The sequence below is a fragment of the Notamacropus eugenii genome, chromosome 1, assembly GCF_028372415.1.
Source record: "Notamacropus eugenii isolate mMacEug1 chromosome 1, mMacEug1.pri_v2, whole genome shotgun sequence".
Lineage (NCBI taxonomy): Eukaryota > Metazoa > Chordata > Mammalia > Diprotodontia > Macropodidae > Notamacropus > Notamacropus eugenii.
This window is the reverse complement of record NC_092872.1, coordinates 362,212,272-362,237,839: the sequence shown is the minus strand read 5'-3', so window position 1 is coordinate 362,237,839 and position 25,568 is coordinate 362,212,272. Positions and strand designations below refer to the sequence as shown.

General features: G+C 38.2%; 1 protein-coding gene across 2 annotated transcripts in view; it reads left to right on the top strand.

Moving 5' to 3' along the window:
- The first annotated feature begins 308 nt into the window (after positions 1–308).
- The window catches only part of BDKRB2 (bradykinin receptor B2), a 67,471-nt gene continuing 42,211 nt past the window's right edge, over positions 309–25,568 (top strand). For both annotated transcript variants that reach the window (XM_072630311.1, XM_072630313.1), the window contains exon 1: positions 309–752. The gene's annotated coding sequence lies outside the window, so the exon portion shown is untranslated. The remainder of the gene's footprint in view (positions 753–25,568) is intronic.

The window sequence follows — 25,568 nt, the reverse complement described above, 5'->3', positions numbered from 1 at the left end:
GTTTAGCTTCCTCATCTTTAAAGCAAAATGGTTAAATTACATGATCTCTAAAGTCCTTTTTAGCTCTATAGGCCCTAACACAAGCAAAATGCTTTTTAATGATAAAATAGCATATACATATGAGTTATAGAATATGCTAAGCATGTATCTCAGGTCACAGATTTTTCAGACACAACAATATAAATCTTTCATCCTCTCTATAAACCTTAGACTCATAGAATCCTAGAGGTGGGAGGGACCTGATTTATTCCAACCTCTTTTTTTTTACAGGAAACTGAGGCTCCAGTAGGGAAAGTAGTTTCCACAAGTCTCCGTAACAAGTAGGTGTGTGATGTTATATCTCCGGCTTCACCTATTCATGCCCGAGTTTTCCTCTGTAAAAAGTATTTCATCTGGCTAATTAAGAAAAATACTTCCCTGAGATATAATTGATTATATCCACACATTTTCTGGTCATTTTCCTATAATGGATCACTTCTGCCTTTCGTCAAGTATCAGGTACTTTTTGTGGAAAAACGCCCCTCTACCCACAGAGCTCCTGAATAAGACTCAAAGTCCCAGGGGCGGGGCAAAGAAGGAGAAATATCCAGGAATCAGATTACATCATGATCACTAACTACTGAAAGATGAGTTGCTCCTTCAGCTCCTGACTTGGCTTCTGAGAAGTTAGTAGGATCCCAGCAAGGTCCAGCCCTCACGGAGAGAGGCTGCTGGTGTTCCCCACGTGCGGTGTGTGTGTGTCTCCTAAAGAGGTAGGTGTCCCTTTTTTCAGTCCTAAATGAAGGGGAAAAGGATTGCTGCAGGTCAGATTCGGGTTAGTTTTTGCTTGTTAGCCTTTCAGTCCCTCCTGTTTTGAGCTGCTTCCAAGACTAAGAAAGGGTGTGTTCATATGCCAGAGTTCCCATGTGCCAAAGAGAAGTTCACTATATCTGTGTGACTCCCTGAAAAAGCCAGGAAACTGAGCAAATCCCATGTTAACACAATCAGGACCCATGGCATATAAGAAGAGACCTAAGAATCAAAGAACATAAAATATATAGACCTTTATATCACAGAACCTACGTAATTAAAGCTGGTAGGGACTTAAGAATCTGATCTTAAAATGTCAGAGCCAGAAAGAACCCTGGGAACACCTGTCTTGTAGTTCAACCCCAGACCCTGCTGGGAGAAGTGTAACAACCTTGGAGGATTTGTTTTCAGAAATAGTTGATAGGCTGAGCAGATACCTGTGATGTAGTGGCAAGAGCCCTTGAAGGGCATTCCAGAGACTTGACTTCTACTCATTCCCCACCCACTAGTTCACTATGAGACCTTAGGTAAGTTACTTCCTCTGCAGGCCTGTTACCTGAGACAGTTAGAGTAGCTGACCTCCAGTATCCTTTTTGGCTCTGTCATTTAACGTTTATGTGCACGTGTGTAGTTGAGATTTATTTAGCTGATTTTTTTTTTTTTTTGCTTTAAGAATTTAATCATTCCTATCTCCAGGCAGAACTATCCCAAAATGAATCTGAATACCTAGGTTCTCATCCTAACTTGACCCTAATTCACTGTGTGACTTGAGTAAATCATTTCACAGCTCTAGAGCTCAGTTTCCTCACCTTTAAAAATAAAGGTAGTTGGACTAACTGATATCTCCTCTTGTTCTGAATGTCTTTCCTTTTGTGATTAATATTCTCACTTTCTAGATAATGTTGATAAAAATAGCTCCTTAACATATACCGACTTATTTAAATCCTCAGAGCAACATTTGCACGGTTAGATGCTACCTCTATTATTCTCCCATTTTACAGAAGAGAAAATTTAAATTCCCAGGAGTGGTGACTAACCTAATGCCTCACACTGCCACCACAAATTATAACTTATATCAATCAATCAACAAACATTCATTAAGCACCTACTCTGTGTCAAGCATTGCACTAGGGATGCCAAGACAAAAACAGAAGTCCCTGCCCTCAGGGGAGCTTCTGTTCTGTTGGAGGTTATACAAATACACACAAAGTAAATATAGGTAATAAGGAGGCACTAACAGCTGGGGAGATCAGGTGGCCTTTGAGTTCAGTTTTGATGGAAGTCTAAAAATTCTAAGAGATAGAGATGAAGTGGGAGAGCTGTCCAGGTATAGGACAAAACCAGTGCAAAGGCACAGAGATGGAAGATGGAACTCTACTTGTAAGAAATAGCAAAAAGTCCAGATTGGCTGGACTATATAGAATGCATGAAAGGGCATAGGATGGAATTTGCTGAAATCCTAACTTTTTAAAAGCCAAGACAGGAGTTAAAGGAGCAACTCATCTTCCAATGGTTGAAAAAGTAGATTGGTTTGAAGCTGTGAAGAGTTTTGAAAGCCAAATAGAGAAATGTGTATTTGATCTTGGAGGAAAAAGGGAAGTTTTTGAGAAGAGGGAGTAATATGATCAAATCCTATGCTTTAGGAAAATCACTTTGGTAGCTGTGGGGAGGATGGATTGGAGTGAGGAGAAACTCAAGACTGGGTGACTAATTAGCAGGTGATTAAAACAATCAGAGTAAGAAGTGATGAGGACCTGAACTGAGGTGTTGGTCATGTGAGTGAGCCAAAGAAATGGATGTCAAAGATGTTGTAGAAGTAGAATTGAATAGAACTGGCAATCAATTGGATAGTGGGGTGAGAGAGGAAGAATTGAGGATGAGTCACAAAACATACCCCAGAGTACAGGAATTAGAGGCTCTTGGTTGGCTATCCTGATTGGGATTACCTGTTTAAGAGGAGCAGGAGTAGGCTGAAGTTGTGAATCTGGGAGAGTGAATGGATGGTGGATACTCTTGATGGAATATGAGTTTTCCCATGGTTCTCATCCTGGACGATATTGTGGTCTTGCCATTCCCACCAAAATAAGGGCAAAATAACAAGCAGCACTTTGGAGTAAGTCTCACTAAATCAGTTTCCCAGTGCAGTGACATGCTCCCTTTCTTTATACTCTAAAGAGCCAAATAATTAAGCAACAAAGAACCAGGGTGATCCATCCTTTGAAATGACATTGTCAGTCATTAATGTTAGCTTAAAAGATCTGGCAATTAGTGCTCAGGGTCAAATTACAAGGTACTGGAAATAGTGGAATGAGACAGATTTACCAACCTTGAGGTATTTATTGAAGAACACATAGGATCAGGTGAAAATTAGCACCATACAGTACATTCTCACCACTCCTAAAGTGATGGCACCATTCAGGATGTCGAATCCAGAGCTCCAGCTTCCTATACTCTGAGAGAAGTTTTGTGGCCTATTAATATCAAATGTGCATGGGACCCCACTGCACACTGCCTTGATTCTGATTCAATCTATTTCTCTGTTACCATACTTGTTATACTCTCGCTAACAGTGTCGACAAGGGTGCTCACCTAGTCCAAATCATTTGTTGCAGTACTCAGCCTCTAAGATGTTCCTATTTTGAGCTGTGGACATGCTTACTGATTCCCTATTAGTCCTTCCTCCAGGAACACTATGGTCCCTAGGTCAATGATGGGATAGTCTCCTTCCCTGCTTTATTCTAAGCAGCTAGGTGATTAAATAGATCAACAGATTTTGTTATTACCAATTAACAGACTATGCACTCTATTTAAGAAGAAGAAATAACATATAGCATACCTTCTACTATTTCAAACAGTAATCAGCTGGGAATAAGTACCAATACGGGCATGGCTGTCCTTAAAGCACATGACTTATCTCTCCTGAGATGGCTTTATCAAATGGAAGACTGGGGTGGCAGGAGTCAATAACAGTAGGGTAGATTGGGTGCTTTGAGTTGAACTTTGGTGGAAAACTAGTCATTCTAAGAGAAAGAGATGAGCAGGGAGAGCAGGGGCTCTGGCGAGTAGTTGGCATGCCTCTTAAAAGGAATTGCAAAGAAGGATAAGGGGGACAGTGCCTGGAGAAGAAAAAAGTGGGGGAGGGACAGAACTTAGCCAGAAAAGCAAAATTATAACACAGGTTGTTAATGGAATTCATAACAACTGCTGTCCTTTCCCATAGTCTCAAAGGACTTTCCAGGCAAATTCTGAAAACAAAAGAAATTAACTTAGTTCTATAAATAATTCCTGCATTTGAATCCTCCTTTGATGACTCAGAATAACAAGTATGTAACCAAGAGTTTTTTAAGGGTGTCTCTGCCTTCAGCTAAGAGCAAGCAATGACAGGTTGACCCACATCAATGTACAATAATCCATTTATTCATCTCCAATTAAAATTCTCCACAGCAATTATTCTAGACCTGTATCTTCTAAAGCCCCTAGCCACTCCCTCCTCCCCCAAATCCAATCTCTGTTTCTTACTCAATTCAGAAGATCGAGATCATCTGTTGAGATAGCCCTAATTTTCCATTCTCTATACCTTAAAAACTCCAGTTTGCTGAGGTTAACTCCTCTGCTTGTACTCACTTACTAAGAGATTTTACTCCATTTATTCAATAATAATAAGAATTAAATTAAATTGAACAAGTATTTATTGAAAACTTATTATATTCAAGGAACTGAACAAGGCTATAGGTATACACACACACACACACACACACAAAACAGTCATAACTAAAAACCTCAAGAAACTTACAATTGAAAGAAGAGCAGTAATCAACATATATACACACAAGTATAAAATTTGGTAGTTTGAAGAGGAAGAGAACAGTAAGGGCTGTTCTTTCTGGAGAAAATAGCATCTGAATTAAGTCTTAAAGGAAGGCAAGTATCCTGAGAGCAAGTGCATTCTAGGCGTGGGCAGTAGTCTGTGCAAAGGCATAAAGGTAAGTATGGATTGTCAAATTTGGAGAATACCTAATAGTCCAGTGCCTATGGGACACATCATTTGTGAAAGTAATATAAGATAAAAATAAAAATGCAGGTAGGAACTAGATTGTGCAGAACTTTAAATTATTCTAGAAGTAAAAGGGAGTATCTCCTGATTTGGGGGCAAAAGGCATAGCATGGTTACAACTATTCCTACCACTCAATTTTATGTAGCCCTTTCAGGTTACAAAGTACTTCTTTCACAATAATCATATGAAATAGATAGTGGGAATATTATTATGCCCATTTTACAGATGAGAAAGCTAAACTTTCAAGAAACTAAGTGATTTGCCCAATGTCACTTTAATAAATCAGAGTCAAGATATGATTGACCTCCTTATTTCAAATCCTACTCCACCATCCTGCCTAACCACTGACATCCAGAATAAAATCTGCAACAAACCAAAATTTCTAATCTCACTTTCACCATTAGAACTGGTCTCTCCAATGGACTGGTTGAATATACCTATCTGGATGACTTATCTACACATCTAATTCCCATAGCATTGGTATCAGCACACCTACCTGAGGAAACTGATGATCAACTTCAACATAAAGTGGAGAGTTGGGGGAAATTGTTTGATACAGTACCTTGTTGATCTCCATTCACCAGCATTGTTCCAAGGGTATGGCAAATAAAAGTGATCACTTAAAATATTAACTTGTCTGATCCTCACAACAACCCTGGGAGGTAGTATTGTATTGTTCTATTGTAATTCTCCATTGTATAGTTGAAGAAACTGAGACATACAGAAGTTGTGACTGTGTAAATCTGGGTCACACAGCTAGTAAGTGCCTGAGACTAGATTTGAACTCGTGTCTTTCTGACTTCAGGTCCATTACTCTCTCTACTGTGCCACCTAGATAGATGCCTCTTAGCAAAGCTCTCAGTTTGTGGGGGAACATCAGAAAGTAAACCAGTGGCTCAACGAGGCAGCAGATTTGGGAGACATTCCGTGTAGTAACTAGTACTTTTAAAAATGTTGCAAAACAATACTGAGTCTCCATTTTCATGCTTACTCCTGGACAATGAGAATAGCTTTTAAGAATGTGAACTTTTTTCAGTAGATTATAGTGGAAGGGAATTAGAGCCCTGGATTCAGATCCAGAAGATCTGGGTTCTAATCCTAACTCAGTTACTTTCTACCTGTGTGATTTTGAACCAGTTGGTTCTTCTGGATCTCAGTTTCCTCATCTGGAGAAAAAAGGGAAAAAAAGGAAGAGGTTAAGCCAAATAATCTCTAAGGTTCCTTCTAGCCCTAAATCCTATGAATTCATGACCTTGCAAAAACATCAATCATCAAACAAAAATTACAGTACATTCAGTATGCTACATTTTCTTAGGGAAGAATGTAATCTCTAAACTTCTAGCTCTAAGAATTTATTCTTTATACCAATATGATATAGTAGAAAAAGCAGTTACTTAGCAATTAGAAGTCCTGGGCTTTAGTCCAAGTTCTTCGCTAAAACCTCTGTAAACTTGAGCAAATTATTTCCTTTCTCTGGGTCTCAGTTTCCGCATCTGCAAAATAACAGGGACAAAGTAATCCCCTTTCACACTTCACTTAGACACAGTTAAAAATCAAATGCATATTAATTCAAGCAAGATCCATACTAAATTCAACATGTTTGGGGTACCTAACTGTTTATAGTCTGTATTTATCTTACTTATAAAACAGCACATAAAATCCTAAATTTTTTAGAAGACATCCTTTTGTCTATATGATTGTTCAACTAACAGCTGAAGGGTATGCTGTTTGATCATCCTAAAATCCTCGTGTACAAGATAGCTTTCACCTCCTAAACTTAAACAAGAACCATATAACAGGAGCAGTGTCTCTGTCTAAAGGTAAATTCTAGAGTCTCATCTAGCTCTGCCATTCTGTGATCTAAGAGGCACTGTTGTAGTGAAGAGAGTGCTGAATTTGAAGTCAGGGGAGGATGTAGATTTTAGCCCAGAGAGTAGACCCAGGAACAATAGGTGGATACTGCAAAGAGGCAAATTTAATTCTATGTCAGAAAAATATACACAAACCACTAAATCTGTCCAAAAATGGAACAGTCTGATATGAAAGACGTTGGTTTCATCTTCTTTAGAACTCTTCAAGAAGAGACCAGATGAGCACTTCTCAGGCATGTTACGGTGGGTGTCCTTTGGGGGATGGATTGGACTCGATGGCCCTGAGGTCCCCTTAAACTCTCTGTGATTCTGGGACCTGGGGTAAAAATCTCAATCATCGCACTCATTACCTGTGTTGTTGTTTAGTCGTTTTCAGTTTTGTCTGAGTCTCTGTGACCCCATTTGAGGTTTTCTTGGCAAAGATACTGGAGCAATTTGCCATTTCCTTTGCCAGCTCATGTTTACAGATAAGGAAACTGGGGCAAATGGATACAAGTGACTTGCCCAGGGTCATGTAGCTAATAAATATCTGAGGCCTGTTTTGAACTCAGGTCTTCTTGACTCCAGGGCTATCCAATATGCTACCTAGCTACCCCCAGTATGAGGCAGCAACTTATTACAATTAATAGTGTAACTAAGTCAAAAATATTATGAATCTGGGATCAGGGAGGAGTGGTTGGAAAGTTTTAATGAGACATCAGGATGGTTAGGCATATGATATAAGGCATTGTGCTGGTCTGAACCTGTACCAGAGTTGGAGCTTTCAAAGGGTGGGGCCAAAGGCATTGAATCTTCAAAGTCAGGACTTAGAAAAAGTATTCAAAGCACTGGCAAGAAGCGTAGAAAGTAGATCTGAGGGGAATAGATTTCAGAGCTAGAAGGGAACCTTAGAAACCGTCCAATCTAACTCCCTCTTGTTATAGATGAGAAAACTGAAGCCTGTATGATGTGGGGGAGAGACTTCTCCCAAGGTTAGTAAGGGAAAGATCAAGAACTAGAACCCAAGCTTCCTAATTTCCAGTTCAGTGGTCTATTACATAAATGTAGCACCAGGCTATAAGAGGAAACATGAGGCAAAGAAGCATATTCCAGTTGAGATCAATATCAATAAACATTTATTAAGCACCTTCTATGGGCCAGGAAATGATCATAGGTAATTACTGGATAGAAAAACAAAAACAAATGCCAATATATTCACGAGTCTTAATAACTCTTCAAGAATAAGAAGCATTCCCAGCACTATTTAGTCCTTCCTCCCTAGTCACAAAGGAATCCTTTTAAAGTGCCTGTATGGCACCAGGAATGGGTTTGTCCAGCTAAAATAACTACCTACTCACTAGAGGGCAGTGAACAAAGAGCCATGTGGGAAGTGAGCCTTCCCCAACCCCTCCTCCCTACTTGCTAGAATGACACCAGTGTTGTTACCCTAAAGTGGAATCCCTGTTAAATATAAATTCTCCAGGCAGAGAGTCTGAGTTGCTTTTCATCATTTATAAGTATAAATGTGTCATAAATGAATCATAATTTACATTTATATAAGGATTAAGGGCTATGAAGTTCTTTTCACATAGAATTTTATTTAGAATAATAAGTCCTCAAACTTAGAAGGCTGCTAGTTCATCTGGACTCAGGATTCTTAACTATTTTTATTCCTAGAATCCCTTTGGCAGTCTGGTGATATTTAATACTGCTCTCTGTGTGTGCATGTGTGTGAGTGTTTGCATTACCTACATGCATAATCAAAAGAAATGCTGAATTTCGGTCAAAGGTTAGTGAAAATAAAGGCGTATTTTTTCTCTTGCAAGGTCGTAGACTTCCTAGAATCTATCCCAGACCCCATTGGAGTCCCTGGTTAAGAACCCCCGACTATCTCTTACTTGATCCTTCCTACAATATCCCCTCTACACGTAGTCACTGAACTTCCATTTGAGCATAGCACCAGGCACATGGTAAGCACTTACTAGGTGCTTGTTAACTGAGTCCATTACATAATGACTAACTAATGGGGTTGTTGTGAAGAAATATTACAATGCTACGTAAATGTAAGTTGCCAGTATTATTTCTTTTTTAGATAGCTCTGATGATTCCAAAGTTTTAATAAAATACATTTAATCCCTCTTCCTTATGAAAAACCCTTCAGATGTCTGAAGATGGCTATCATGTTCTCCTTTGGTCTTCTCTAAATTAAAAGAGACCATTTCCTTCAACCAGTCTTAAGAAGGCATGTTCTGTACACGTCTCTGTGTTGATTGCCACTCTCTAGATACTCTCCAGCATATCAATATCTTCCTTAAAATATGGTGCTCACAACTGAACATGATATTCCAGGTACATTCTAACCTTAGCATCAAACAACAGATCAGCCCCCTCTCTCACTCTGGACGCTGTGCCTCACTCCGTAAAACTTAGAATAGTACTAGCTTTTGTGTCTTCAACATCACACTGCAAATGTATATTGAACTGACAGCGTACTAAGGCCACAGGGTCTTTTTCACTTGAACAACTTACTGTCTAGTGAAGTCTTCCTTTTTCACTACTTACATCATTGATTTTTAAATGAAAATATCAGATTTCATACTTATTCCTTTCTTATTTCATCTTATGAGATTCAGTCCATCATTAGAAGTGACCTCATCCAAATCTCTCATTGTATAGGGGAAGAAAGTAAGAACCAGAGAGGATAACTGAATTGCCCAAGGTAGTAGAAGTAGCAATGAAACTAGTCTATGAACCTAGGTTCAACCTCTAGCTCCAAATCTAAAGTTTGTTCCGCTATGCCACTATGTTGCCTCCCATGACTTGGAAAGTGCTTTCAAATTTCCAAATTTCTTGCCATATGTGCTTTTCTTACATGCAATAAGAAATTCACCTTTTGTGCCTTCACGTTTGCCTCTAATATAATATCACTGGAAGAGAGATTTTCTTGCAAGTGATCTGACTAATTTCCTCCTCTTGAGTGTGTTTGGTCTTTGGATCCTTACATCACTATTTTCCTTCGATGCAAATAAGATAGCCAGTTAAGACAAACTAAACTAAATGTGTCTCCCTTCAAAGATGAGGGAAGAACATTTCCTACATGTAAATTCTTGGAATCACATAATCTCAGAGTTCAAAGGGACATGAGAGGACAGTAAGTTGAACTCATACCTGAGAAGAAATCTCCTATAAATGGACACCCAGCTTCTGCTGGAAAGATCTTCAGTGATAGAAACCTGATCACCTTCTAAAATAACACATTCTCCCTTTAGTCAGTACTCACTGTAGCAACAACCTAGGTCTCAGTGACACAGATCTCATTCATTTTTGAGGTTTAGAGTTTCCAGAGGTTGGCTGCTACATCTCATGGATCTAGAGGTAAACAAGAGGGCCCACTCTTCTGATGCTATTTCCCTTGACCAATGTTCTCCCATGAACAATCAGCCAGTCAGACTTAGTTAACTTTTTGACATTTAACATTTATTGAAGTTGTATAGTAAGCAAAGCTGGTATAAAAAATCCCTCTAAAACCTAAAGTGCATTCTCCCATAAATATGGATAATGTCCACAGGAAGAGTGGGCTCATAAAATGCGGTAATAGTGAGGCTCATGTGTAGAGGATACATGTAGCCAAAGAGTATTTCCCAACTCTTGGCCCTGGAAGTCTTTTTCTCCTTTCATGGGGTCTTTAAACAGTTCTCTACACTTAAAACTCTGTGGCTCACAGCTGGGCTTCAAGGGTCAGTGCCTTTCTAGAGTCCATAGCAAACACTCCTCTCTCCCATAAGGCATCATGATGCCTTTTCTCAGATGCCTAACACTCTGCCTGTGTTTTTCCTTGGAGTATCTTTCTGTTTCCAGCATAGACCCTTCTACTTGCATTGGCCATTTCTACTCCCAGATCATTCAGTCCTCTCAAGGACAATTCCATGTTAAAATGCCCCACTTAAAATCAGGAAGGAACAAATACAAAGAAAGAAGCATCCACATGCTCATGCCTGCCAGGTTGGGTTAGAAGATGAGACAGCAGCCCTTCCCCTCACCTGACCTTCACTGACATCTCAAAGCAAAGAGACAAAGAAGCAAGTCTCCCTCTTCATGATACCCAATGGGTTACAGATCAACAAGACATCAATAAGTTGGAGAACTCATCATCATCACCCATTGCAAACCCTTGAGTTATTATGGTGAGAAGTAGGCTCACCCTAAGCTTCTGCATAATGGCTTCAACTGGAATCAGGCAAGAAACATCTGTATATGCTCTAAAGACTGGGCCCCATAGGCAAATTCACCCCATTACATCACTGTTGGGAAAGTTTTTGTTGTATCAAATTGAAATCTAAGGACTATCTCAGAGGGTTTTACTGAGTACCAGCTAAAATAATGGATCTAATGACTTGAAACTATAAAATACTACAAAAAAACTGTTCTGTGCCAGAAATACTTTGAGAGGAATACTTTGAGATCAGAGGATTTCTGAGCTGGGGGGACCTTAGAGATCTTCTTGTCTGATACCCTCATTTATAGACTGAGGAAAATTAAGTATGGGGGAAGGGAAATGACTTGCTCAAGGTCATCTAGTGAGTTAGTGGCAGAAGCAGAACTAGATCCTAGGTTTCTTAACTTCCTGGACTGCACTTCTGAAATTGGCCTGACCCAAATTAATCAAACCTAGAGCTCCCATGTTTCCTTAACAGATCATGGCAGTTTCTTTGGTTTTTTTATACATTGTCATTTCCAGATATTCCTTGCTCCTGTAGGCTATTTCTTCATTACAAAAAAATACAGTTTAGTAAAAGCAATCAAGGCAGCTAGGTGGTACAGTATATAGAGTACTGGGCCTAGAGTCAGGAAGAATCATTTTCATGAGTTCAAATCTGGCTTCAGACACTTACTAGCTGTGTGACCCTGGGCAAGTCACTTAACTCCGTTTACCTCAGTTTCATCATTTATAAAATGAGCTGGAGAAGGAAATGGAAAACCATTCCAGTATCTTGGCCAAGAAAACCTGAAACAGGGTTACAAAGAGTATGACTTAAATATACATATGCATGTATGGTTCTATCTACACATACATGCACACATGCATACACACACACAGAGAGAGATTTGTGTAGATAAAGAAGCTATGAGAAAGAAAAAAGAAACAATAGCACCACAAGATGACATGAAGTTTGACGGGAAACAACTTGCATTCCTATCACTTTTTAATATTTAAAAAGCACTTTCTCCTGCAATAAGCCAGTGAGGTGTTATTAAGGAGGAAAATTCTAGACCAGTATCATTAATGAATATCAATTCAAAAAAATTTTTTAATCCTGTCAGACTACAATAATTCATCCAAAAATCATCTTTAGTGATGAAGCTGGATTTATGTCAGGGATGAAAGGATGAGTCAACATTAAAAAAAAAAAGCAACATAATAAATCATATTAAAAATTAAAACACCAAAGCCATATGATTATCTTAGCAGATGAAGAAAGGCATTTCACAAAGTATAGCTGTCATTTATGCTAAAATAAATCAAAAGTACAGGTATTGAGGGTCTTTTTTTAACATAAAAATTATCTCTCTTCAAACAAAAGCAAGTATCATATGTAATAAAAACATAATAGAAGCCTTCTTAATAAATATAAGAAAAAAGTAAGGATGTACATCCTCTCCACAATTATTAAATAGAGTTTCATAAATGCTAGCAATAGTAATATGACAAGAGAAAGAAATTAAAATTATAAAGATAGGCAAAGTGGAGATCAAATTATCCCTCTTTGATGACAACATGATAATTATTCTTAAAATCATAGGGAATTACCATTGATTCTAATTGAGAAAATTAATAACTTCAGAGTAGATACAAAATAAGCCCATAAAAATCAACAGTATTTATGTATACTATTAAAAATCCCTAAGACAATAATAGGACAATTCTGGTCAAAGGAACTGTAAAATGAGGGTCAATCTATAATTTGAGGACCAATCTACTGAAGCTCATAAAATTCTTGTATAAGTACAATTAGAAATTATTCCTTAAAGCATAAAGAGCAACTTTAAAAGTCAGAGGAATGGTCATTGTTCATGACTAGGTCATGCTAATATGATTAAAATGACAATATTACCAAAACTAGTTTACAGTTTTAATACTATATATAGCAAACAAACTACCAAAGATCTACTTTACAGAACTTGATAAAACAATAAAATTCACTTTAAGGGATGAATGATCTAGAATTTCAAAAGAAAGAATGAAAAAAGAGAAATAATGAGAGAATAGCTCTTCTAGACCTCAAACTATATTATAAAGCTGCAATCATCAAAGTTATTTGGTTTTGGTTTAAAAATAGAGAAATAGATCAGAGGAACAAATTAGACGAGAGAATCAGAAATAATGGAATTCAAGAATCCAATGCTCAATAAATCCCCAAAACATAAATTACTTAGAAAAGAAATCCTATTGCCAAGAAAAAATCTGGAAATTAGATTTAGGTCAGTATTTATACCATATTCCACAATAAATTCTAAATAGATATGTGAACTGGATTATTAAAGATCAGATGGTGAAAAATTAGAAGAGGAGCAAATAATATATTTTATACAGCTATGAGGAGATGTGCTCTTACCCACATAAGAGATAGAGGCAATTACAAAAGATAAGATAGATAATTTTGATTATATAAAACTGAAAATTTTTCACATAAACAAAATTCCTCTATCTAGGATAAAAAGTGAAGCAGTCAAGTGGGAAAAATTCTTTGTATCAAATTTCTTGGAAAATAGTTTGTAATCTAGATATATTGACAACTAATATATATATACAATGTATGTATGTCAAAAGTCATTCCTCAATAGGTAAATGGTCAAAGGTTATGAACAAACAATTCTCAAAAGAATTACAAACTATTAACAATCACATAAAAGAATTCTCCAAATCACTTTAATACATCAGATGCAGTAAAACAAGATAAAGGGATGGATTCTTCCAAGTGCTGTAATAGTATATACTGAGTGGGACAAGGATTGAGGGCACTGCCTTGCATGAAGGTTATATTGGTTGTGGCATAGAAAACAATAGATAAAAACAAAAACTCAGTGTCAAAGCATACTTGAGTCTCTAATCAATCAACCAAACAATAAAGATTTATTAAATGCCTATTATTTGCCAGGAATTGTGCTAAGTAACAGAGATGTAAAAAGAGGCAAAAGACCATCCATGCCCTCAAAGAGCTCACAACCTAATGGAGACAACATGCAAACAAATATATAGATACGCAAACAAACTATATACAGGATAAATAAGAAATTATTAAGAGAAAGAGGTACTAGAAATAAAAGGGGTTATGGAAGGCAGTTAGGGGTTGTATAGAAAGTAGAATCTTAGCTGAGACTTAAAGGAAATCAGAGAGGTCAGTAGTCAAAAAACAGGACAGGCAGAGAAAATATCCAGAGCCAAAAGTTAGAGTGTCTTGTTCATAGAACAGCCAGGAGACCATTGTCACTGAATTGAATAATATGTGTCAGGGATTAAGGTATAAGAGGCCTGGAAAGGTAGGGAGGGACCTAGGGATGGGTTAGGTTACGAAGGGCTTTTTGAATGATAATTTCTATTTGATCCTGGAGGTAATAAGAGTCCACTGGAGTTTATTGAGTACATGGGTGACATGATCAGATCTGTGCTTTAGGAAAATCATATTCGTCCCTGATGGAAGATGGATTGGAGCAAGGAAAGACACAAAGCAGGTAGACCTACCAGCATGTTATTGCAATGGTCTAGGCATGAGATCTTGAGCAGCTAGGTGGCTCAGTGGATAGAGTGCTGGACCTGGAGTCAGGAAGACTCATCTTCCTGAGTTCAAATCTGGCTTCAGACACTTGCTAGCAGTGTGACCCTATTTGCCTCAGTTCCTCATCTGTAAAATGAGCTGAAGAAGGAAATGGCAAACTACTCCAGTATCTTTGCCAAGAAAACCCCAAATGGGATCACAGAGTCAGACACTACTGGAAATGACTGAATAAACTAACAAAAGAAAGATCATGAAAGATCACCTTAAGATTAGCAAAACTGTCTGGATTAAGGTAGTCTAATTTAAGGGCAATTGAAACTTAAAAGTAACATTATTGTGTTGGCCAGGTGGCAAGTAGATATTCTGATCTCCTTAGTCTTAAGAATAGCAAAATGGTATTCTGAACCTATATACTGATTGTTCCAGTACAATTACCTCTCCCTAGAGGGTGTACTTCCTGTTTTCTGTTGAACTCAACAAATCTTAGGTATCATAACACTTTCCTAATTTTTATGCTTCCAGCCATTGGATAATTATGAAGGTCAGAAAGTTCACTGACTTCCTATTCCTTACCTAATAACCAGACCTTTCCTAGGAGCTCTTAAATGCAAAGTAGGCTGTCTTAGTGGCTTGATCTCCTCCACGTCATGGAAAAATATTCAATTCTACATGCGCCCTTCCCAGGGTTCCCTGTATCGGGGCCCAGACTCACCTACTAGACCCGTAGGCATGGAAATTATGTTATGAGTAGTTATGTTAGCAATTTGAGGGCTTGCAGGCATAATTCCATGGCCATAAGTCAGAAGGAGTTATGTAAATAGTCAGGCCAATACTGATGAGTGAAATTTCCATCTGTTGTCCACAATTAGTCATTCCAGAAAGCCTGGAATGCAGACCCTGGTATTTTCAATTAGAGTGTCTCAGACTATTGGACTGACCCTTAATGAGAGGAATGTTCTCATGTGGTTGTTTAGTGCAGAAATGATGCAAAGTTCTCCCAAATCCAAAATTGGAACTGATTCAATTAGACTCTATCATAAGAACAAGAACTTTTGTAATTGTACAAATTAGTCATCTCTTTCTAGCCCTTTGCATATATTCCTGATGAAACCATAGGTTGGATTTTTCCCAAAGGTGTCCAATTAAATCTCACTTGCCTATCCTAGGAGTAAGGACCTACTCAGGTCTCTAAGTTGAGACAATTAGATAAATATCCTCTTAGAGCAATGAGAGAACTGGGAAACAAGAGTTTATTAAAGAAAGGGTCGTTTTTTTAATCCCCAGCATAGCATCACAGTAATTTACCTCCTTTTCCAATTTTAGATTCTGTAATAACATAGCAAAATGGTTCTGTCCCATTCAGATCACTAGTACTAGGAGCTACGGCTAGATATAGTCCCTAAAGAACAGTATAGTCATAAGTAATAATTTATACATCAACCATTATTAGCACTTTGTATATCAGCATGTACCTTCTTAAATAACATATCTGGGTGTACAATGGGAGGGAGTAGGAGGCAAAGGTACCTAAGGTAAAGGCAGTTAGTTGCACCAAAGATTAGATAAAAAACATTTCTCACTCTCACCTAAATCTTTCCCAATTTTCTCCAGAAAGGCACTCATCAGGAATTAATGCTCAATCTCTTTGTCCCAAAGGTGGTAGATATTCTACTATAAGGAAATCTCTTTTCTTTGGAGCGTCAGATCCTCTTCTTTCAAACCAGAAAGAGGTTATTAGCACAGTCATTCTTTTGTTTCAATCTCCATAAAAATAAATGTTGCTCTGCAGTGGAATAAAATCTTGACTTTCCACAGCAATTTTTGTGATTAAGATTTCTAGTCAGGTACTAAACTCTGCTGTGTCTTATGCTAAAAGCCTAAAAGCACTATTAGCACCCTCTAAATCAGATGATTTTATGGGAAAGTCTCACTTGCACTCAATTAGTTCTGATTCAATGGACACCAAAGGCCCTTCCAACTTTCTGATTTGGGGACTCCACGATTCCTCTTTCAGCAGCATTACTCCACAGCTCAGCTTTCTTTACCCCACTAAAAGCCCTCAAGTCTTTATGGAGTGAACCAATGAACTAAACGATTATTTTGAAAATAAGATAGAACATTTTTCTGAAAAAATCATATACAGTAATGAAGGTAGCTTTCCTGGACCAAGACAATGATTCTTGGAGGGCAAGTGTGAGTATTTGCATTTCTACACATTTTCTGTGGATTTCTGTGTATGTGTGTATTCATCCTGGACAGAACATTTTCAGGGTACAGGCTACAAGCATCCTTATGAGCATCCCTGTACCTGATCAAGGGATAATGTGCTTATGGCTATAGATCTTTCTCTGTATATCACACCACAAGTACAGGAAGTCTATTCTCCAGGCCCCAGGAAGAAACTGGATGTGAATAACAGGAGCAAGTGTGTGTGTGTAGCCTCATGTCAGCAGATTAATGGAGAGAGCAACGAAGGGCAACTAGAGCCCTTTGGTTACTTGATTTAAGGATCCCAGCAGGCACCAGTATCTTGGGCATAAACCCCATCTCTTTTTGGCCTGCTACACTGGACCTGATCATCACTGGCTTACACTGCATTCTTGGAGGCACAGTTTTAAGACAGAATCAGAACTAATTGAGTGCAAGTGAGACTTTCCCATAAAATCATCTGATTTAGAGAGTGATAATAGTGCTAGATGTTTTAGCATAAGAAACAACAGGGCTTAGCACCTAATTAGAAAGAAAAATGAATTAAAAACAGGAATTTTTCAGATGGTAAATCAGGGTAAGCTTCTCCTGCCCCAACCCCTTGCCAGTGTGTTATTTCTCTGTCCACTCACCATAGGGAAGTGTCCAGCCATTTCCTTTCCTACCACCTTGCTCAACAGAGGATGACAGCTTCATGCTGTTTGCTCCAGCAACAGTTGCCCCTCGTGCAAAAATTCCTACCTAAAATTCTGTTTCTAGAGTCTCACTGTGTATGAGATTATTGTTTCTGCGAACAGTCTACAAGGTAATATGAATGTAGAACAACAAAAAGAATGTTGGCTCTGGAGTCTAAGGATCATAGGATCGGAGCTAGAAGAGACCTTAAAGGATCAAAGGACCTGGACTGGAATCACAGCTTTGTGAAATACTAACTGTAGCTAGTAGCTTTCTCCCAATGCTTTGCTTTCTTTACCTTCACTGAAACTCTTAAGTTCATTCACTGAATGAACGAACGAATGAGTGAACTAAATGATTATTTTGAATCCAAGATAAAAGAACATTTTTTGTGAACAAATTTACATAGCAAAGGCAGCTTGGTGGCACAGTAGAGAGAGCAGGCCTGGAGTCAGGAATATCTGAGTTCAAATTCTATCTCAGACATTTACTAGAATGAATGGGTTACACCCAGACACTATTCCAGGAGCAAACTAGCTACCTGTCCCAAAACAAAATGGGAAAGGGTTAAACTTTCCTAACATCCATATTCTGGAATTCTCTTCCTTATACAGACAGGACCATAGCCAGGGCCTCCATTGTTTCTATTGCAGTTTTTTTTAGAATCTGGGAGGAAAAGGTTTAGAAAGGAAGGGGATCCTAAGACCAAAGGAAGCTGGCTTCCTTCCCAATTACAATAAATAGTTTATACAATGATAAAGAGATTCAATGTATAGCTTTCTAGGCCCCTGACAAAATTAGAAATGGGAAATATGTAAGAATAGAGTTCTGGGTCTCTCAACTATTGTCAAAAAGTTGATTGTATTTGGTATTATGGAGTATCAAGCATAGCCTTCATCTTTGACCTTTAAGGGTTTATAGCCTTAGACAAACAATACAATGAGTCAACAAACCCCAATGGCAGCTCACATTTCTATAAGACTTTATAGTTTACAAAGCACTTTCTCCACAATAATCCTATGTGAGATACATTGTATAAATATTGTCTCCCTTCTGCAAACAAGGATATTGAGGCTTAGAGATAAGAAGACACTGGCCTAAGGTTTGATCAGTGAATTGATGGCAGTAGCCAAACTTTAACTGAGGTCTGTTCTTTTCACTACTTCACACTGTCCCTCATCTTACCTCACTGCCTCTTAAAACTGGGTAGGATGCATGCTGTAGGAGAAAGCATAAGGTTAGATTGAAGGTTTTAGCACTGGAAGGAAACCTAAAATTTGCCTCCAACCCCATCATTTTCAGATGAGGAAATTAAAGTTGTACAGAAAGCATGAGGTAGAATTTAAATCTGGATCTTCCAACTCCAAACCCAGTGTTCTTTTCATCACACCAAAATGATAAGGTCTCCTTACCATCAATCCAGATATAAAGGGGAGAGAAAGGCTTAAATGATTCTGGGAGGGTCAGCTAGGTGGTGCAGTGGATAGAACACTAGTCCTGGAGTCAGGAGGACCTAAATTCAAATCCAGTCTCAGACACTTACTAGCTATGTGACCTTGGACAAGTTACTTAATCACAATTGACTCCTGAAAACAAAAACAAACAAACAAAAGGATTCTGGGAAGGAAGCAGCCTTTCCTAATGTTGTGACACAGATCCATCTTTGGCCCAGACTTCAGACAGTTCAGCCGCACAACTCAGCACACAAGACAGCATTTCCTTTCCCCAAGGGAATCCACACAGTACAAGAAAATTCCAATACAGACACAAACAGGGAGAGTAACAAATTTCAGGAAACCTGGAATCTCTGACCTGAGGAAAAACCACCAGCCTCCTGTTTGTTCTCCTCCAAACATCATCTCATAACCCACATGCATCATAAATGCTCATTGCCACACATCAATAAAGGAACCATTACTGCTCACAGCCTGTGTGTGCTAGCCTTGTGGAATCCCAACATAATAGAGAGGTCAATGTCCTCACCAAGGATGCAGATGTGTGTCACCTTCTAGACCCCACAAGTCAGCTTTCCATGGCTTTTTTGAGCTGACAATCATCCAGACAAATAGAATGAGCCTCGTTTTACTAATAAGGACTCTGAGTTCCAAAGAAGTGAAGCAATTTGCCTAGAACACAAAACTGTTAAGTGGCAGAACCAGGATTTTAACAGAAGATATAGGGTCATAACATTATAGGATTTAGAGCTGGGGAGCACCTAAAAGATTATCTCTTCTGACTCTAAGTTCAGTGTATCATGCTGCCTCAAGTTCTCAGAATCTTAGATTTGGTAAGGACTTCACCATCCATCAAGTCCAACCCACACCTGAAAAAGAATGCTCTCCACAATATGCCAGACAAGTATTTTCCAGGTGTTACTTGAAGACCTCCAAAGAAGACCTCTCTTCAAAAGTGGCCCTTTCCACTTTTGATTAGTTCTAATTGTGAGAAAGTTTTTCCTTACCTCAAGACTAAATTTGACTCTTTGCTGTTCGGCTTTCACTTAATGCTTCTAGTTTTGTTCTCTGAAACCAAACAGAAAAAATTTTAACCCTTTTCTACACGACAGCCCTTCACATACTTGAATACAACTATCATGGTCTCTCACTTCCCCATCCCCATTTCCTTCAACTCTTCTTATGTAGCATGAGCTTAAGGCCTTCCCCAGCCTGTTTGCCTTCCCCTGGATGTTTTCCAGCTTAACAATTGTCTATCATAAAATGTGGCACAGAAACTGAACATGATACTCCAAGTGTGGTCTGAGTAGGCTGGGCCAAGTATGTTGAGAGTATCTATCATTTCTAGGCCTCCTCAAGTCAGTTTAAATTGCAAATATTTATATTGTGGGTAAGTTTATTTTGTGGACAGATGTGTAATAATGAATATCCATGTTTAGCTAGAATAGAGATATGAGAAGTCGGCTCTATTAAGGAAGGCTTTCTGCAAAAGGATAAATTTCAGGAACTGCTTAAATGACTGGAAACAAATGACTTGTGGGAAGGGGAGCATTCTAGATGCCCAGATCATCTTAGGATGAGAACAAAATGAAAAGACAAAAGGGAACAAATATACTGGGAACAGTCCTAGATCAGACTGAGTAGGAAATAAGGGAAATAAGGAACCATAGTACAGATTAGAATTAAAGTAACTCTTCTAACCCTACATCCACATTTTATTGAGAAGAAAATTGAGGCTCAAAGAGGGGGAGTAACTTGTTCAAGATTATGAACCTGGCTAACAGAAAATTTGGGATGAGAATGCCTCCCAGTCTCATTCCACTATACCTCAATCTCGCCAAATCTATGGAAATTCTCACAATCAGATAAGTCACTCAAGGAAATTCATACTGATGAAATTTGGTCAAAGATCAGTTGTAATTTTCATTTCTTATTTTCTTATCCTTAGAAGAATTCAATAGGAGTCTCATCACCCTTTAGAGGACATAATTTTCATACTACATCTGATAAAGATTCTGTTCTATATTTATCTGTTCCCATTGCATTCCAGGAAAAGGTAGAATTATAACATAGGATGTCAGAACTGAAAGGAAACTTAGAATCACAGAATATAAAACATAACATCAAAACAGAAAGGAAATGAAACAGAATGTTAGTCTCATAAAGGACCATAGAGATCAATGGAGTCAACCTGTTAATTTTATAGTAAAGGAAATTGAGAACTAGAGAAATAAAGATATTTGCCTGGTGTCACACAGTTGTTGAGTGGCAAAGAAAAAGCTTAAATACAATTCATCTGATTTCTAATACAATATTTCTTCATCAAATGACCTGGTTCTGACGATTTCTCTGTATTTTTCAATAGCCTCTCATTTTCAGCAACAGCCCCATCCATGTCTGGGCCTTGATGGATTCCATTCCAAAAACTGGAAAGGCATAACTATCTGTACAAATTCCTGTGAGCAGAAAAACCAGGCTGAAAGGTAGGGTTATTGATCCCATCAGATTAGGAGAACACTTATCTTTTATTTCACTATGACTTGATTTAAGAGGCTTACTGAGAGATTCTTTTTTCTTCCTCCGCTTTTACACTCTTTAGGTTCCAATAAGTCTACAAACTCTTCAGAAATCAATGTGAAGAATCTTTAATATTGTTACATCTGGTATCCTCCCCAAATACTGCAGAGATATATATGTAGGACTAGTGGACCAAGGCCAAATTGTCAAGAGCAGGGTGGTCAGTGATGCCCCACACAGAAGAATGTAGGGAAGAAACACTCCTCTGGTGGGCAGAGTGTCTATCTCTACATAATACTGAGGGAAACAGATAGAAGTAGTATGACAAACAGTCTAAGGTTGTGAAAAGGATATTCGACTTGAGGTCAGGAGCTCCAGGTTCAAATCTCATCTCTACCACTGCAGAGCTGTGTGATCTTAGATACTTTTTCACTCTAGGACTCATTTTCCTCATCTACATCATGAGAATATAAGATTAAGTTCCACCACTAATCTTCCAGCTCTGAAATTCTAAGTTTCTGTAATCCTAAAATCTAAAATTCAACTCAGCTCCTAACTCCTTTTCCATCCCGAATTAGGCCACCCCTAATCCAATGGCCTTTTTATGCTGCATGTCTTTGCTCATGAGGCCTTTCCCTCTTTAGAGATGTACTAGTAAATGTTTAACAAATGGCTCTCTAAAAATGCACAACAAATCTTTAAGTTAAATCTGTCTTAGCAACATTTTCTCCATCACTTCCTTAAGTCTGGATAATAAACAAAACAATAATTCAAAACCTCCCCAGAGCATTTTACACAGAAGTTGGATCACTATTTCAGGGTATTGTGGAGGGAACATTTACCAGATGTAACTTCTGAGATCCCTTTGAACCCTGAGCATCTGTGAATCTGTACTTTGAAAAGGCACTAGACTTGGAAGAAGAGTATCTGGGATTAAAGGTTGGCTTTGCTACTTTCTTGGCATATGTGTACAAGTGTGACTTTGGTTAAGTCACTTCAATGCTCTAAGATTCAGTTTATCCATTTGTTTTTAAAAGGGGCGGTGGCTGTCCTAGATCTTCCCTAACTTCCTTTTCAACTCCAAATCTATGGTCCTTTAATTGTACCTAGGCAGCTAGATGGGCAATGGATAAAGCATCAGACCTGAGTTCAAATCCAGTTTCAGATACTTCTTAACTATGTGACCCTGAGCAAGCCACTTGACCTCTGATTGTCTCAGTTTTCTCTTCTGTAAAATGAGGGTGATAATAATAACTACCACCTCCCAAGGCTGGTGTGAGTATGAAATGAAATTGCACTTAGAAAACACTTTGCAAACCTTAAAGTGATATATTAAATGTGAGCTATTATCATCATTGTAATTATCACAATTATTGGTATTAATTACCTGAAATTTGTACTACCTTCCTCACAGGGTTATCATGAGCAAAGAGTTTCATGAACTACGCAGCACTAGAGAAATATTTACTATATTATTCCCAGCAGAAGAATGAATACAGTTTCCTTCAACTTCTTTTAATTCAACTCCTGTAAACAAAATTAATCCCAGAAATTATGCAAACCCAGCAGAGACAAATCACAGGCCAACTGAGGAAGCTCACTGTTCTCACCAGACTTTCTTAATGTTCATGTCTCCTCACTCATCCCAACCTGGCTCACTGCCTCTTTTTGTTTGTGAATTCCTCTCCACAGTTTTTTGTAAATCTCATTAAATGGGAAGCAAAAGTCACAGAGCTTGCTTGACTAGGAGGAACCGAGTGATATCTGTTTAGCAGAGTCTTCTAGTTAGTCTCAACCTCTCCTGGCTGCATATAATTGTTTGCCCTGCCCAGTAGATCTTGCAGTATTTAGAGCTGCAGGGAACATACCATACAGATTAGAACAGCAATAAAATCCACTCATTTCTATAACAATTAAAGGTTTACAAAGTACTTTCAATATGGCTATCATTATACCCATTTTAGAAATGAGGCTTAAAGAAAGGTGACTAGCCCCATGTTAACAAAGCTAATAAGTATCAGTTGGGATTTGAGCCTACATCTTTTGCCTCTGAACGCAATGTCCTTTCCACTACACCATCTCCCACTGTTATTTCACCTCTTAGTGCCTTAGTCTCCTTATTTATAAAGTAAGAGTATTGGATCAAATCATCTCTAGAATCCTTTCCAGTCAGACTATGATCTTATCCTACTAGTCTATTATTTTATGATCCCTAACATGTCATACAGAAGGATTAGGATTAGGACACAAACAGTGAGTAAAAGTTACTGAAAAGCAGATTTTGGCTCATAAGAAAGAACTTAACAACTATCCCTCTACATGGATATCTGTCCTATTCCATCAATAAAATGAGCTGCCTTAGGAGATGATAAGCCACACCCCCATCACTCGAAGTGTTCAGGTAGAGGTTGGAACATTACACAATGTTGATTCTATAGAGGGATTTATTGATGCATAGATGTCTAGATTCTATCTGAGGTCTGCATTTCCATAACTATTATTCCTCAATCTCAAAAGCATACTGAGATTCAGTATCTTCTTTCTAATGAATTCATTAACTATCTAGTATCATCAGGAAATAAAGTCTTCCACAAAAATGAAGTTTTCAAAAAAGTGGAACTTAACCCTTTCATAGCCAAGTGGGTTATTCTCATTTTAACCATTTTCAGTAGAATTCATTCTACAATACACATCTCTGTTTTACATAATGCATGGTGAATAGACTTTTAGCCTCTTCTTTATGATACAGGGTCAACATCATTGATGTTGTTGTACAGTCTATATTTGCTTATTTGCTTTACATATTTGTTGCCCTTTCCATCAATATCTGATTGTCATCCATCATTTCTCATTGCTATTTGCCTCACTGTAGGAATTCCTCACCCTTTCTAAATTATTGCTTCTGAACTGCAGGAGAGTGAGCTTGGTGATATTGTATACAAAATCCCCATTACCTCCAAGCTCAACTCTAAAGTCCTCTGTTTGACATTCAAAGCCCTTCATAACCTGACCCTTCCCACCTTTCCAGTCTTCTTATACCTACTCCCCTCCACATATGCAATGATCCAATGACACTGGCTTCCTGGCTGTCCTTGAACAAGACACTGCAGTTCCTGACTCAAAGCATTGTCTCTGACTGTCCTCTACTTGGAATGCTCTCCCTCCTTATATCCATCTCCTGGTTTCTTTGACTTGCTTCAACTCTCAGCTAAAGTCAAACCTCCTGCAAGATTCTTTTTCTCCTCTCTCCTTTGATGCTAGTACCTTCCTTCTGAGATGATCTTTAATTGGTCCTGTTCCTATCTGGTTTGCATGTTACTTCCTCCACTAGACTATGAATTCCTTCAGAGCAGGGACTAACTTTGCTTTTCTTCTTATTCCCAACATTTAGTATAGTGCTTGGCACATAGTAGATGCTTCATAAGTGTTGTTGATTTGATTTCTAGTTCACTAGCTAAAGCTATTTGTTTCCAACTATGTAGCCAATCAAAAGGACTAATTGTGAGGATTAAAATTGTCCAAAAGAGTCCAAAGAGACTGAGGCAGAGTTCTGAGCTAATGGTACTTTATTAAAGGGTCCTTTATCCCCTCTAATGAAGTGTACCTCAGATCTTCCTCATGATTTGAGATACCTCCTTCTTCAAGTACCTTGTTTTTATAGGGTTTGATACCCAAATATGCAAAAGAAGCATAGTGAAATATAGAATCTCATTGGTTGTTAGACCTTGCTCTTGAGGGCCAAAAATGACATATCAGCAGTGGGGTCACAGGTTGGGTGAAACATGGGGTATCTCCATTGACTAAGTGGTCATGAAATGGTCACCTGTTTATGTTGGACAAGACAGAATGGTCCAGAAGTACAAAAATAAATTGGGGGACTTTCCAAAGCATCAAGGCATCCTACTCATACTGGGTTTGGATATGGAATTTAAGCAAGACAAGATGGAGATATCATTGTCAGCATTCTTGTGGTTGTACAAGTAAGCCTCATAACTTGGTAAACAAATAGTGAACATTACTTCGAGGTTTGAGTCCCACTATAAGAACCTATATTTCTCTGGATCATTACTATCTAAATGCATGGAGGCCACAAATGCATGGGCTACACAAAACCAGAAGGGGAAAGTACCCTTGCTGAGGTGCAAAGATCACATTAGAGAAGAGGGACATGGACACAACTTATACTGATTATGTTCTATTTGATTAAACATTGATTCATAATATACTAAATGGAGAATAAATATC